The 14,192-nt window shown below is 40.0% G+C and overlaps 1 pseudogene; it reads right to left on the bottom strand.

Moving 5' to 3' along the window:
* Nucleotides 1-13,398: 13,398 nt before the first annotated feature.
* On the bottom strand, nt 13,399-14,020 carry LOC102863490 (annotated as a pseudogene).
* Nucleotides 14,021-14,192: the final 172 nt, after the last annotated feature.

Below are 14,192 nucleotides of genomic sequence, written 5' to 3' on the forward strand. Positions count from 1 at the left end.
GATTTGGCAGCAGGAGTGGCATCCACTTCCTAAATAGCATGTCTCTGGAAACTCTATGATCCTTGATAAATGTTGATGGTTGTAGAGGGGCTTCATGCCTTTTTTTCATAGGGTCGCTGTGAGTGGTGCTCTACTCAAAGGCAATCAACAACAACCACACAATTGAAAGGAAGCCTTTCACCAGATTTATGATTATAGTAATCACTAAACAGATAATACGAATATTAAATAAAATTTTGTCCGTTTTTGGCTTAGGTCCTGAAACAACAGAAATTAACTCCTCCACATTATACACAAAAAAACCTAGGTCACTCAGAATTACAAAATAGTGTCAAAATACCAGTCTTACAAAGTTTAAGACCTCTTCCACAACCAAGTTATTAGAGCCAACGCTGAAAGAGTTGTCAGCACGCTCTGTATCCAGACTTACCATGAGGAGAGTGTGGAATGTGTTTAAATTAGTCTTTTGGGGAATTTGGAACATGAATAGAGTGCTAGATCAAAGTCACTTCAAAACCTAACCTCAAAGACTCAGTGGAGTCGAATGACCAAAAAGGGGAGTGCCTAACAGAACAGCTGGATGCCACAGTCCAGGATTGTTACAAAAATTATAGCCAAATGTTGCCCCAAATAACCTTTAAGCTTCGCACATCTCTTAGTGAAAAAAGCAGCCACGAAGTCTTACTCAGCCAATTATCATATTTTTAAAAGCAATGCACTCATAAAAACAAAGCATATATCCATAGAGCATGCAGAAGAAAAAGCATGTTTAGTGGTGTTTGGTACCATTGAGTCAAAAAATCGATAGAAAACTTGCCCTATCCTGAACCATCTTCACTATTTCTTTCACACTCAATCACTGTTACAATTACTATGTCAATCCATCACTAAGGGTCTTCCTCTCTTTATCTTAACCTCTACTTTCCCCAGCATTATATCTTTTCCCAAGGATATGATGTCTCCTGACAACATGCTCAAAGTATGTGAGACAAAGTTTCACCATCCTTGACTCTAAGAAGCACTCTGGAGGGGATCCAAGATGGCAGCGGAGGCAGAGACAGCATGGTGAGCTGCGGGAGCAGTGAACCACTTAAAGCAGGGCCATTATGGCCTTTTACAGACTTCAGCTTATTGACAATTAAACACTTAAACAGTTGATGACTGGCCCTCAGTGAAGATTGAGGCTCAACAACAGGAATTCAAGGATTCCCAAGGAGGACTGGGTGAGTCCCGCAGCTCCCAACCCCCTCCCGCAGAGCCCACGCTGCGTCACACAGCTGCTGAAGCTCCATGAGGCTTCCACAGCGGAACCAATGGATTCCCTCGCCCAGGATGGATGCTGGGCTCTTGTCTTCCTCAAGACTGGTACAGTGAAGCCACCATACAGTCGCAAGGTGGACTTGTTCTGGTGAGAATTCTTGGAGCCAGGATGGCTGCAGTGGGGGAGGCAGGCAGCCACCGGCTACCCACACAAGAGGGGCCGTGCAGCTGCTGGGCACCCATAGGGCAGGGTGGGGGGACGCGCCCCCAACGGCTGCCTGCGCTGGGGGGGCACACGCCCCGCTGGCCACCTGCATAGGATGTGGGGGATGGGATGCATGCCCGCCATCTGCAGGTTTGGGTTTCCTTGGACAGGCTAAAGAAGACAATTACCTATACAATGGATTACTGAAAGTCACTGTGAGTCTGATAACCTTAACAGTGGCAGCATGCACAAGAGGACCAACATCCTAAATGCACCACATATTTTGTTCTGTTGAATGCTTCTGCCAAAAGATGGTTAGACCTGGGGGGATTCTGTTCACAATTCTCAGGTTCCCTTTATCATATACAAAGGGGGAGAGCAATGACACCTGCTTCAAAGTGTGGTATGACCACTTATGGGGGGGTAAAAGTGGCAGTGCTGGAATTGGAGCTGCTGTCCCTGACCACAGAGTCCTCAGTCGGACAAGGGGACCAGACTGGGGTGGGGGCAATTGGAGGGGGAGTGTACCGGCCAGCTCCTGGGGGGTGTTGCCCTGCCTGGGGCGGGCTGCCCTCGGCCCCCGGCTCAGGGTGAGCCGTCGCGGCCCTCAGAGTGAGCTCCTCAGTCCCCAGATTGTGCCATCTGACCCCTGGGTGGGGAAGGGGGGGGGGAAGCATGCCTAGGGTATCCAGAGAATAAAATAAACCTGAAAGCAACACCCTCAAAGCCCTTCTATTTGTAACTCACAAGTTTGTTCTCTCTAGGTTTGCTCCCTTTCCTATAGGTAAACTTAACACTGAGTTTTACTCCAGAATTGACCCTGAACCCAGTGCCAGTGACAAAAAGGAAATACAACTGACAGCTAAGGAAGCAAAGGAGGATGGAGCCTCTGGGTTCAACCAGCCATCCCCACTGGACCCACCTGGGAAAACACTTTGCAGTCCAGAGGGGAGCAAATGACAGGAAAATATCTTCTAACAGAGCAAGAAGGCAAACAGCTTTAACCCAAGACCACCAGTAAGGAGATAAAGTGTCCTCCCTTCCCCCCTTTTACATATACGCCCCTGTTCAGCATGAAGAAGCCAGAGAGTCGGCATCCAATTCCCATATCAATAAGACAGTTGGTTTAATTACCATTGGAAAATGCTTGTCATTCCTCTGTAGCATCTGGTCTCCACTGGACCCTCATCATATCTTTCACCTGCTCCCCCCACCGACCAAACTGTGCAGCTCTGCAACTGCATCCTGGTCCATCCTCACCCTTCTGCCCCCAACCCTCTCACCTCCTTGTACCCCCAATATGTTTTTCCCAATAAAAGAAAAAAAAAGAAGCACTCTGGGTGCACTTTTCCCAAGATTAATTTCTTCTTTTGGCAGATGATATATTCAGCATTTATCACCAATGCCACAATTGAAAGGGACTGAGTCTTCTCTAATCATTGCTCAACTTTTGCATGCATATGAAGCAATTTAAAATACCATGGCTTTGCAAAACCAGGAGAGGATAACATGGATTAATAGGAACTTCTAATTAAGCCTTTATGTGCATAAAAATCTTTTTCCAACAGAAAATCTACTGACTGGGAAAAAAACAGTTGGCAATGATATCTCAGACAAAGGTCTCATAATGAAAGTTCATAGAGTACTACAGGGCCTCCACAAGAAAAAGACTACTAACCTAATTACAAAATGGATAAAATACATGGAGAGATTTTTCCAGAGTAAGACATTTAGACAGCCAACAGGCACATGTAGAAATGTTCAAAATCACTGGCATTAAGAGGGATGCAAATGAAAATCACTATAAGATATCATCTCACCCTACTAACAGTGGCAAAGTGTAACATGACAACAAGCAGTAAATGTTGGAAAAGATGTGGAGAGATTGAACTTCTCATACATTGTTGGTGGCACTGTAAAATGGTTCAACTACTCTGGAAGGCAAGTTGACATTTCCTCAAAAAGCTGAAACCCAGGAAGAACCCCATAGACCCAGCTATTCCACTGCAAGGAATATACCCCAAGGAAAATAGAACTGATACACAATTAGAGATCTGTACCCTGATTCCATAGCAGCATTATCCAAAATAAGAAGATAATGGGAACAGTCCAAATATCCATCAACAAATAAATGGATTGTGATACATTCACACAACGGAATACTGACTACCAACAATTTCAAAAAATACTAGTAACATGGAAGTGGCTAGAGAACATTATACTGAATGAACTAACTCATTAAGGACAAAATACTACATAAAAGTATTACATAAAAATAGATAACTAGTAAGATAAATATAGAATTTGAAAGGGGAAAGTTAAGGGGGCAGGGGGCTGAGATTGAGGAGTTGGGGATATCATTGGGTCATAGAGTTTGTTGGGTAATGGAAGAAAGTGAAGAAATTAGGTAAGACTCAGTGGGGATCTGAACAGATGAGATAATAGTGGGCATAGATAAATTGTGATTAGTTTTATAAAACTTAATAGATAGGTTTAAAAGGGATATACGATTAGGTATTATTGTCATGACAGGAATCCAGAATGAAGGCTGCATAGTGAAGTGGACTTGGGGGAGGGATTGTAGAACAATGAAAGAATTTTTCTTTTACTTTTCAAAGAGAAAAATGAACTGGGGCAGTGGGGGTGCAGGGAGAAAAGTGCAACAATGAATGAACGGAAATCCAAAATCTCTGTAAACATTCATTAAAAATTAATAGTAATAAAATTTTTAAAAATTCAATAGATGAGAATGATCTATGAAACACAATATGAATAAAGGAATGTGTAAAATACAAAGTATGTAAATTAAACACAAAGTATATTACTAGGACTGCAGAGCTCTCTCCTTCCTCTCCCAGAATGGCTACTGAGAGAATCCAATAACAGGAAACAGCAGCTGTGCTTTTTCTCTCTGTGAAACTATCCTACCCCATTTTCCCAGGAATAGTTATCTGAGACCCCATATCACTTCCCTATCTTGAAGAAAGCATCTGTATGCATCCCCTTCCCCAGTTCCCATGTAATAAAGTATAAAATTCCCCCTCTAACTCTTAATGGAGGCTGGTCTTCTGCTTGAGAGCCAGCCCAGCAGTTTCTCCTCAATAAACTATCTTTCTTTGCCTGCACAGGGTTCTGTCCCTCCTCGGTGACCTTACATCTATTTTGTATGCAAACCAACATAAAATAAAGTTTTAAAAACTATATAGTCTCTGTGCTAAAAGCATTTGGTGAATATGTAAAAACAAACAAACCAAAAACCACCAAAAAACCATGGCTCAAATCAGGTTCATCTTAGTCTTTAAACTGGCATCTTGCTCTTTAACACTTAGAGAGAGATTCTTGCAGGAATATTTGCCCAATGCAACACATCTTTTATTTTCTTGATTGATGACACAATGGGTATTGATTATGGATGCAAGCAAAGTTAAATCATTGACAACTTTTGAGGAGACAGCATAAACCCCATTTTTTTTCCCATCAAGAGTTCTTTTTATTTATTTTTTCATTTCAGTGAACATCTACAGAGATTTTGGAATTCCATTCATTCATTGTTGCACCCTTCTCCACACACCCCCCACCCCCACCCCCGTTTGCTCCTCTCCTTGAAAAGCAAAAGAAAAACTCCCTCATTGGTACACAATCCCCCCTCGCACATCCCCCAACCACACCCGCAAACCCAAATATAATCCACTCTGCAACCCTCATTCCGTACTCTTACGATAAACATAATGCCCTAAAATATAATACTTTTAAACTATTCTCTCCCCCATAGACTTCAATGCCATAAACATATTTCATCCAGTTTTTCTCTGTTTTACCCCCACACCGATGTCAGCCTCATTCTACAACAGTGGCACCATATAGCATTTGTCCCTTTGTGACTGAGATACCTCACTCAGCATAATGTCCTCCAGGGTCACCCATTTTGAATAATATTGCATGAGTTCCTTGTTTTTCAATGCAGCATAATATTCCATTGTGCGAATATACCACAGCTTCTCTACCCATTCGTTTGTTGATGGGCATTTAGGTTGTTTCCAACTCCTTGCTATTGTAAACAAAGCCGCAATAAACATGGGTATACATATATCTATTTGGATGCCATTTATGGTCTCTTTAGGGTATATTCCCAGTAGTGGAATTGCTGGGTCAAATGGTATCTCTATTTGCAACTTTTTGAGAAAGCGCCACATCGCTTTCCACAGTGGCTGCACCATTTTACACTCCCACCAACAGTGAATAAGTGTTCCAGTCTCTCCACAACCTCACCAGCATTTGCTGCTTGCTGTTCTCTTAAATTTTGCTAGTCTTACTGGGGTGAGATGATATCTCATGGTTGTCTTGATTTGCATCTCTCTCAGAGCTAGGGATTTTGAACATTTCTTCATGTGCTTGTTGGCCATCTGAATGTCTTCCTTGGTGAAGTGTCTGTTCATTTCCTGTGCCCATTTTTCAATTGGATTATTTGCCTTTATCTTGTTGTGGTGCTCAAGTATTTTATAAATTCTATATATAAGTCCCTTATCTGACATGTCATTACCAAACACTTTTTCCCAATCTGTGGCTTCCCTTTTTACCCTGTTAGAGAAGTTTCTGGATGCGCAAAGTGATTTGATTCTTAGAAGGTCCCATTCATCTATTTTATCTTCTCCTGGTTGTAAATTTTTCAGAATACTTGGAAGACTCTTTATATTATGGATTAGGACTACTAAAGTATAAACCCCATTTTGTGTGTCTGGCACTCACCTGAAGCCTGACTCAAACCCAACCTTAAAAAGAACCCATTAATTCCAGAGGAAGAAGTGGACCATAAGAATTCTTAGCTTAGGAAGGGTAGAGCAAACACAGATGCGCCAGGTAGAGTCTCATCTGTCCTTGCAAAGTTTAATATTAACTCTCCCTACATGACTCAAAGCAGGGACAAAGTGTGTACGTGACCCAGAGAGGGCAAAGGTGGGCAAAGTAGCCAACCTACCAAAAGCCAACCCACATGACTGATCCCCCTGCCCACCAACCATGTTCCAAATCTCCCCGCCCTGGACAGAAGCACCCGGGAAGGCCTTAGAAACAATTGCACGTGGGAACTCGGGGCTCTCTCGCTCACCATCTTTCCACTGAGGGAGGGAACTTCTGCATGCAGAAAACGATTCTGCAATGTAAACCGTTCTTTGTTCTTGCATATGTGAGTATTGATCCTTTGAGGTGGCATTCTTTGGCATAACACTTCAATCTTTTCTCCATTTTTGTTTTGCTTTTTTTTGGTGAGAGCAAGGCTTTATTAAGTGATTTTGCAAAACCAGGGGCCCAAGCCCAGACAAAGAAGCAGGCTGGTATGTTATCCACAGTCCACCAAGAGTTTTTATCCCTAGGTTGAAAGTCCCTCTCGATTTCTCATTAACTGAGTAGCAGCTTACTGGTGGCATAGTGGTAAAAAATCCAAACTCACATTGTTCAAATCCATCAGTTTCTCTGTGGAAGAAAGATGGGCAATCTTCTCCAGTGTGATTTATTGCCTCTGAAAACCCACTGGAGGGTCAGGTATGGATCAGTTCTGTTTCAATGGCACATAACAATGGGTATGACACCTAGTTCATAACTCCTTTTTCACAGTCCCTTGTCCCTCCCTTCACTTTTTACATTGTGTACACATTCCAGAGGCTCTGTGGTTGATCATATCAGTTAACAAAATATTTGTCAACAGAAATCATTTATTTCATTAATAAAGATTTAAAGTTTTCTGTTACTACTTCCCACCTCACTGTACATCTCAGGTCTTGATATTCTAAATTCCTTGACTTTACTTTATCTCACTGAACCCCAGTTACCTGGCCTACAACATGTTGCTGAAATAACCCAAAACCAATCCCTATTTTATGAAGTCAAATCTGATCCATAGCAACCCTCCATCAGGTTTTCAAGGTTGTAAATCTTTATCAGAAGAGATTGCCTCTTTCTGCAGAGGACTGGTTTGTGAGCTCAAATCACCAACCTCTGAGTTAGCAGCCCTACATGCAAACCATCATACCATACCTCCCTAAGTCCTACCCCCAAAGGCTAGTGATGGCGCCAGTGAGACAATGCCTATTATTTCAGTTCAGAAATTTGAAAACCTGTGCAATCCAAAGCAAAAGAGCAGTGCAGAGAGTTGAAAAAGGGAGGTAAGATGTTGAGCCTTCCCCAGCCTCCTCACTGCCTGTGAAAACCTGCTGGAAGATCAGCTATGAGTAGGTCTCAACTCTATGATACACAACAACAACTCATTTTGGAGTCTTTATCAGGTGTTTGCCAGGTTTCCCAGCACTTATCTTGGAGAACCTGAGAGAGATTTGGGGTGTCAGGTGAGGGTAGCCTGGTCTTCACCCTACATTTCTGCACAGTCTGCTATGGGCCACAGAAAGGCCAGCACTAAGGAACACTATGTAATCGCCATTGAGATGAAGCTCACTAGGGGAAGGAGACAAAGCACATTGTTCATTTGATGTGATTTCCATTTCCTAGATTTGGACTTGATATATTTTTCTTGTAAAAGTAAAACTTTTGTAAAACTTTGTAAGCAAACCAGTACAAAATAAAAATTTATTTACAAAACAAACAAACAAAAACTAACAACTAGCTGGCTACACACACGCATTCAGCAGTGCTAACTCTGTCTCAATGTAAGGAACCTTCTCGAGCAATTAAGAGGAAACAATCTAGAAGGGGGAATCCAGGTGATTAAAATGACAGTGAGTGACCTGGGGAAGTTATAGGTGCATAGATTTTGTAAAGCAGGTTTTGTGACTGGAGAGGAAGTAGTGCCAAGATGAAGGAAGGAAGCAGAGTATGCGCCTCACTAGATGGCACTCTGGCTGATGACTGTACCCAGCCCTGGCTCATTCTGTGGCCCCAGCTTATAGTAACTCAGACTGAGATGAAGCCTTGGGTTGTTCTCCGGGGCTGAGCAAATCCTCTCAATATCCTAATTTCCAAATCTAAAAAGTAATGACAAGAACAACAAATTAGTGACTTAGAAAACTTATGTCATCCACTAGATGATTACTTTTAAAGCACTCCTCAGAGCCACGGAAAGACATTCAACGGACCCCTCAATTTGGGCTTCCAGGCCAGATCTAGCCATGATGGTGGGCTGAGTGTGGAGAAAAGTGAGTTTCTGGTTCCCAGGAACACTGGGAAGCCAGAAATGTCCACTCAAGGGCAGAGGGAGAACAAACTCTGTAAGTTGGAGGGAGTCACCAAAGACATAGAAGAGGTGATCTCTGTTTATTTTTATGTTGGCTGTTGGCCCATGTGTGGGAATTGTCTGTCCTTTCCTTGATACTGAAATGCCTGTAGTGTTTGATCTTCTTCAGAAAGTAGTTCAAGTCTTCCTCATTTTCTGCAATGAAAAGGATTGGCTGACAAACAGAAACAGTAAAATTATTAACATATAAATAAGATCTACATTTTGTATCATAATTCTGTCCTGGTTATGACTCTATACTTTGCAAAATATTAACATTGGAGAAAATTAATAAAAGATATATATAGCTGCTCCATACTATTTCTTACAACTGCATGGTAATCAACAATTATCTTAATGCAAAGTTTAATTATATGTCTTCTTTCTGGAAGATAGACTATGCTACAAGACTGACAAAATTAACATCTACTAGAATCCCAAAATGTCTAAGCCTTGTCATTAGATGATGTGTCCAGTTAACAGGCTCAGCTGCTGAGATGTTGCAGATTCAAATTCACTGGAGGCACCTGGAAAGAAGTCATGTTGATTTACTTTATTTTGTTGTTGTTGTTGCTGCTGCTGCTGCTGTTGTTTTTGTTTTGTTGATATTTTAACAAAAGTTTACTGAAAACTTGGATTTCCATTCATTCATTGTTGCACAATTCCTCCCTATTCCCACCCCTCAGTCCACTTTCCTATGCACCTCTTATTCTGGACTATTGTCATGAAAATAATACCTAAATAATATCTTTCTCTTAGACAGCTCTTTTCCTCATCTATTTCAATGCACTGTTCATTATTTATTTCCTCTTTTCATAGTTTCCCCCAAAATCCCATGTCCGTCCTGATTTGTAACAGTGGTTTTATACAGTATTTGTCCTTTTGTGACTGCAATATTTTACTCACCATGATGTTCTCCAGGGTCATCCATTTTGAATAATATTTTATTAGTTCCTTTTCAATTGTTTTTCAGTTGTGCATGGTATTCCATTCTGTGAATATACCACAGCTTCTCTATCCATTCATATGTTGATGAGCACTTAGATTGCTTCCATCTCTTTGCTATTGTGAACAATGCAGCAATAACCATAGGTGTGCATATATCTGTTTGGGTGGCAGTTCTGGTTTGTTTAGGTAATATTGCCAATAGTCAAATGGTATTTCTATTTCCAAATTTTTGAAAAAGCTCCATACTGCTTTCCAGGATGGTTGCACCATTTTACATTCCCACCAACATTAAATAAGTGTTCCAATTTCTCCACCTCACCAGCGTTTGTTGTTTGCTACTCTGTTGAACTTTGCTATTGTTAGCAGGGTGAGATGATATCTCATAGTTGTTTTGATATGCATCTCTCTTAGAGCTAGGGATTTTGAATATTTTTTCATGTGTTTTTTGCCATCTGAATGTCTTCTCTAGGGAAATGTCTGTTCATATCTTGTGCCCATTTTGGATTTGGGTTGTTTACCTTTCTCTTGTTGAGGTACTGGAGTATTCTGTAAATTCTAGATATAAGCCCCTTATCAGGCATGTCATTAACAAAAAAATCCCCCCCACCAGTCTGTGGCTTCCTTTTTTACCCTGTTGGAGAAGTATTTTGATGTACATAGGGATGTGATTCTTAGACGATTCCACCCATCTATTTTATTCTCTCCCGGTTGAAGGTTTTTGAGGATTTTTTTGGAGACTGTTCATGTTGTGGTTTAGGGCTTCTAGAGTTCTTGCAAGCTTTTCTTTGAAGAAGTTTGTAGTCCTAGATCCTAGATCCACTTTGAGTTGGTTTCTGTGTAGGGTGTGAGGTTTCTAATAGTTTTCCAATTTTGCCAACATCATTTCTTAAAGAGGCTTTCATTTCCCCACATAACCGATTTCATCTCCTTGTCAAAAATCTGTTGCCCGTAGGTAGATGAGCTGATTTCTGGGTTCTCAATTCTATTCCATTGATGTATGTTTCTGTCACTGTACCAATACCACAGTCTTGACCAGCATAGCTGTGTAGTAGAATTTGAGACCAGGAGTGAGATGTCTCCTACTTTGTTTCTCTTTTTCAGGAGTGCTTTGCTTATTCAGGGTCTCTTTCCATTCCAGATGAAATAGGAAATTGCCTTTCCCATCTCATTGAAAAATGGAACTGGTATTTGTATTGGGATTATATTAAACATGTTAATTGCCTTTGGTAGAATTGTCATTTTCACGATATTAAGTCTTTCTATTCAAGATCATGGTATATTCTTCCATTTCTTCAGGTCATTTTTTGTTTCTTGTAGTAAGATTTTGTCATTTTCTTTTAATAAGTCTTTTGTGTTTCTAGTTAGATTTAATCCCAAGTATTTAATCTTGCGATTAGCTATTGTGATAGGTATTTTTTTTTGTTCCAGTTCTGTAGTCTCTTTTTCACTGTAGAGAAATCTGGGGTGTTTGGGTTGGTTTTTTTTAATGTTGATCTTGTATCCTGCCACTTAGTTGAATTGGTTGACTATGTCCAGTAGTTTTCTCACTGAGTCTTTAGGGTTTTCTAAGTATACTATCATATCATCTTCATATAGAAGTAATTTTATCTCCTCTTCGCCAATTTGAATAACTATTATTTCTTTCTCTTGTCTTATTGTTATCACTAAGACTTCCTCTACAATATTGAATAGGAGAGGTGATAGTGGGAATCCTTACCTAGTTCCTGTTCTCAAAGGGAATGCCTTTCATCTCTATTAAGAATGGTGTTGGCTCTTGGTTTTGCATAAATACTTTTTACTATGTTAAGGAAATTCTCTTCTATTTCTATTTTGTTGATTGTTTTAATCAGGAAAGGCTATTGGATTTTGTCAAAGGCCTTTTCTGCATCAACTGATAGGATCATGTGGTTCTTGTTCTTTGCTTTGTTAATGTGATTAATTACATTGATTATTTTTCTTCTATTGAATCCTTGTATACCTGTTATGAATCCCTTGTATATCTGTTATGTTTGGTCATAGTGATTTATTTTTTTGATGTACTGTTGGATTCTATTGGCCAGGAATGATTTTTGAGTCTATGTTTATGGGAGATTGGCCTATAGTTTTCTATTTTGGTGGTGTCTTTACCTGACTTTGGTATCAAGAATATGTTTGCTTCAAAGAACGAGTCTGGGAAAATTCCATCTTTTTCTATTTTCTGAAATAGTTTATGTAGAATTGGTGACAATTTTTATTTGAATGCTTGATAAAATTCACTGTAAAAGCATCTGATATATTGGGGGGGGTTGTTGGAAGATGTTTTATTACCTTTTCAATTTCTTCTTTTGTAATGGGCCTGTGCAGGTGTTCAATTTCAGTCTGTATCAGTTTAGGTAGATTGTTAGTTTTGAAGTATCTCCATTTCTTCTAGGTTGCCCTATTTGTTTGAGTATAGTTTTTCAGAATATTGCATAGTTAACCTTTTTATATTAGTTGGTTCTGTTGTGACATTGCCCCTTTCATCTCTTATTCAGATTATTTGTGCTTTTTCTTTTTCCTTTGTTAGTTTTGCTAGTGGCTTGTATATTTTATTTAGCTTTTTGAAAAACCAATTCCTGGTTTTGTTGATGGTTTAAATTGTTTTTCTGTCTTCTACTTCATTTATTTATGCCCTCATGTTTATAATTTCAGGTATTTTAGAAGATGTCAGGTCTACTTACTGTTCATTTTCAATTTGCTAAAGATGTTGAGTTAGAGAGTCAATTATATTTTTTCTTGCCTTTTGATGTGTTTGCTTATTGCTATAAATTGACCTCTGATTACTGTTTTGGCTGTTTCCCAGAGGTTTTGGTCAATTGTGTTTTCTTGTCAAGAAACTCTTTAATTTCCTTTTTTATTTCTTCTAGTACCCATTCATTGTCAAGCAAAGTGTTGTTCACCTTCCAAATGTATGGGGGTTTTTTTCATCTTTTATCCTCTTATTATTAAAATCTAAATTTGTAGCATTGTGGTCTGAGATGATGCTTTGTATTATTTCTATGGTTAATGTGATCTGTTCTGGAAAACATTTCATGCACATTGTAGAAGAAGGTATACTGTGCTTTTGGGGGGTGTATTAACCTGTATTTCTCTATGAGATCAAGTTAGTTTATTGTGTGGTTTAATTTTTCAGCATCTTTGTTGAGTTTCTTCCTAGGAGTTTTATCTTTTCTTGAGAGTGGTGAATTGAAGTCTTACGTTACTATAATGGTGGTGTTTTTTCTCTTTTCAGTTCTATTAATGCTTGCTTTCAGCTCTATAATTTGGTGCAAAGACATTTATTATTAGTATGTACTTTTCTTCTATTGGCCCTTTAAGCATTATATAGTGACCTTCCTTGTCCTTTGTGATGGTTTTTGCCTTGAAATCTATTTTATCAAATATTAATATCACTACTCCTGCTTTTTTTCTGGTTGCCATTTGCTTGGTATTTTCCCCCTCACCCTTTTATTTTTAACCTGTCTTTATCTTCACTTTTCAGGTGTGTCTCTTGTAGACAGTATGTTGATGGGTTTTGTTTTTTCATCATACCTGCTACTCTTTTTGTTTGTTTGTTTCTTCAGTGGTGCATTTAAGCCATTCACATTCAGTGTCATTATTGAGAAGCTAGGTTTTATTATTATCATTTGGTTGAGTTATTTTTGGTTTTGTTTTTGTGATTTTGTTTTTTATTTGTCTTTTTTATTTTTTCCAGTAAGTTCAATTTATTGGCACACAGGCTAAGATAGAGCAGTGCTAACCAAGGTCTTCATGAATGCAGGGCCTGCCACTTGCCCACGGGGCCACTATTGAGGATGTATTTCACTCCACGACCATCTGGAATGGGGCTCTTTTGAGCCACCACGTTTTCAAACTCTTCAGCATTAAACTTCCTAAAGTCCCACTTCTTCGAGATATGGGTCTTCTGGCACCCAGGGAACTTAAATTTGGCTCTGCAAAGGGCCTAAATAACATGATCCTTGTTCTGAAGCTTGGTACAGATGAACATAAAGACCTGGCCAATGTGGGCCCAGGCCACTATACCCTGGGTTTTCAGAGGCATCATAAACCTGTCTGAAATCTGTCAGCCCCAGCACAGGACAACATTTTCTTGATGCAAATGACATCGAAAGGATGCAGCTGCCCTCTGATGTAAAAACCATCTTTTGCCACAACTTTTTACCATGTACTTGTTGGCACAAATACGGGCAGCCTCCAGGGCTTCTGAAGAGAGCTGCTCGTATTCATCTGACACCATGTGGCACAGAGTGGGAACTCATCCATTTTGTCTTCTTCCAACCTAAGTCAAAGATGCAGATCTTGGCATCAGGGACACGTCTGCAGCAGCAGGAATTTGGATAGGGCTTACACCAGGTGGGGTGGCTGCTCATGGCAACACTGGGATCTTCGTGGCACATGGAAGGAAAAGAGAGTGGTTGACTTTGGTCTATCCTTCTTCCTGTGGCACCTCTGTAAGAAGGATGTCTCTCAGTGTTTCCTCCAACGCTGGTCTTTTTTTTTTTTTTTTTTTTTTTTTTTTACGGCATACGAGATAAGCAACTG

This window comes from Elephantulus edwardii, unplaced genomic scaffold (assembly GCF_000299155.1).
Source record: "Elephantulus edwardii isolate Elephantulus edwardi_28Jun2011 unplaced genomic scaffold, EleEdw1.0 scaffold00060, whole genome shotgun sequence".
NCBI lineage: Eukaryota > Metazoa > Chordata > Mammalia > Macroscelidea > Macroscelididae > Elephantulus > Elephantulus edwardii.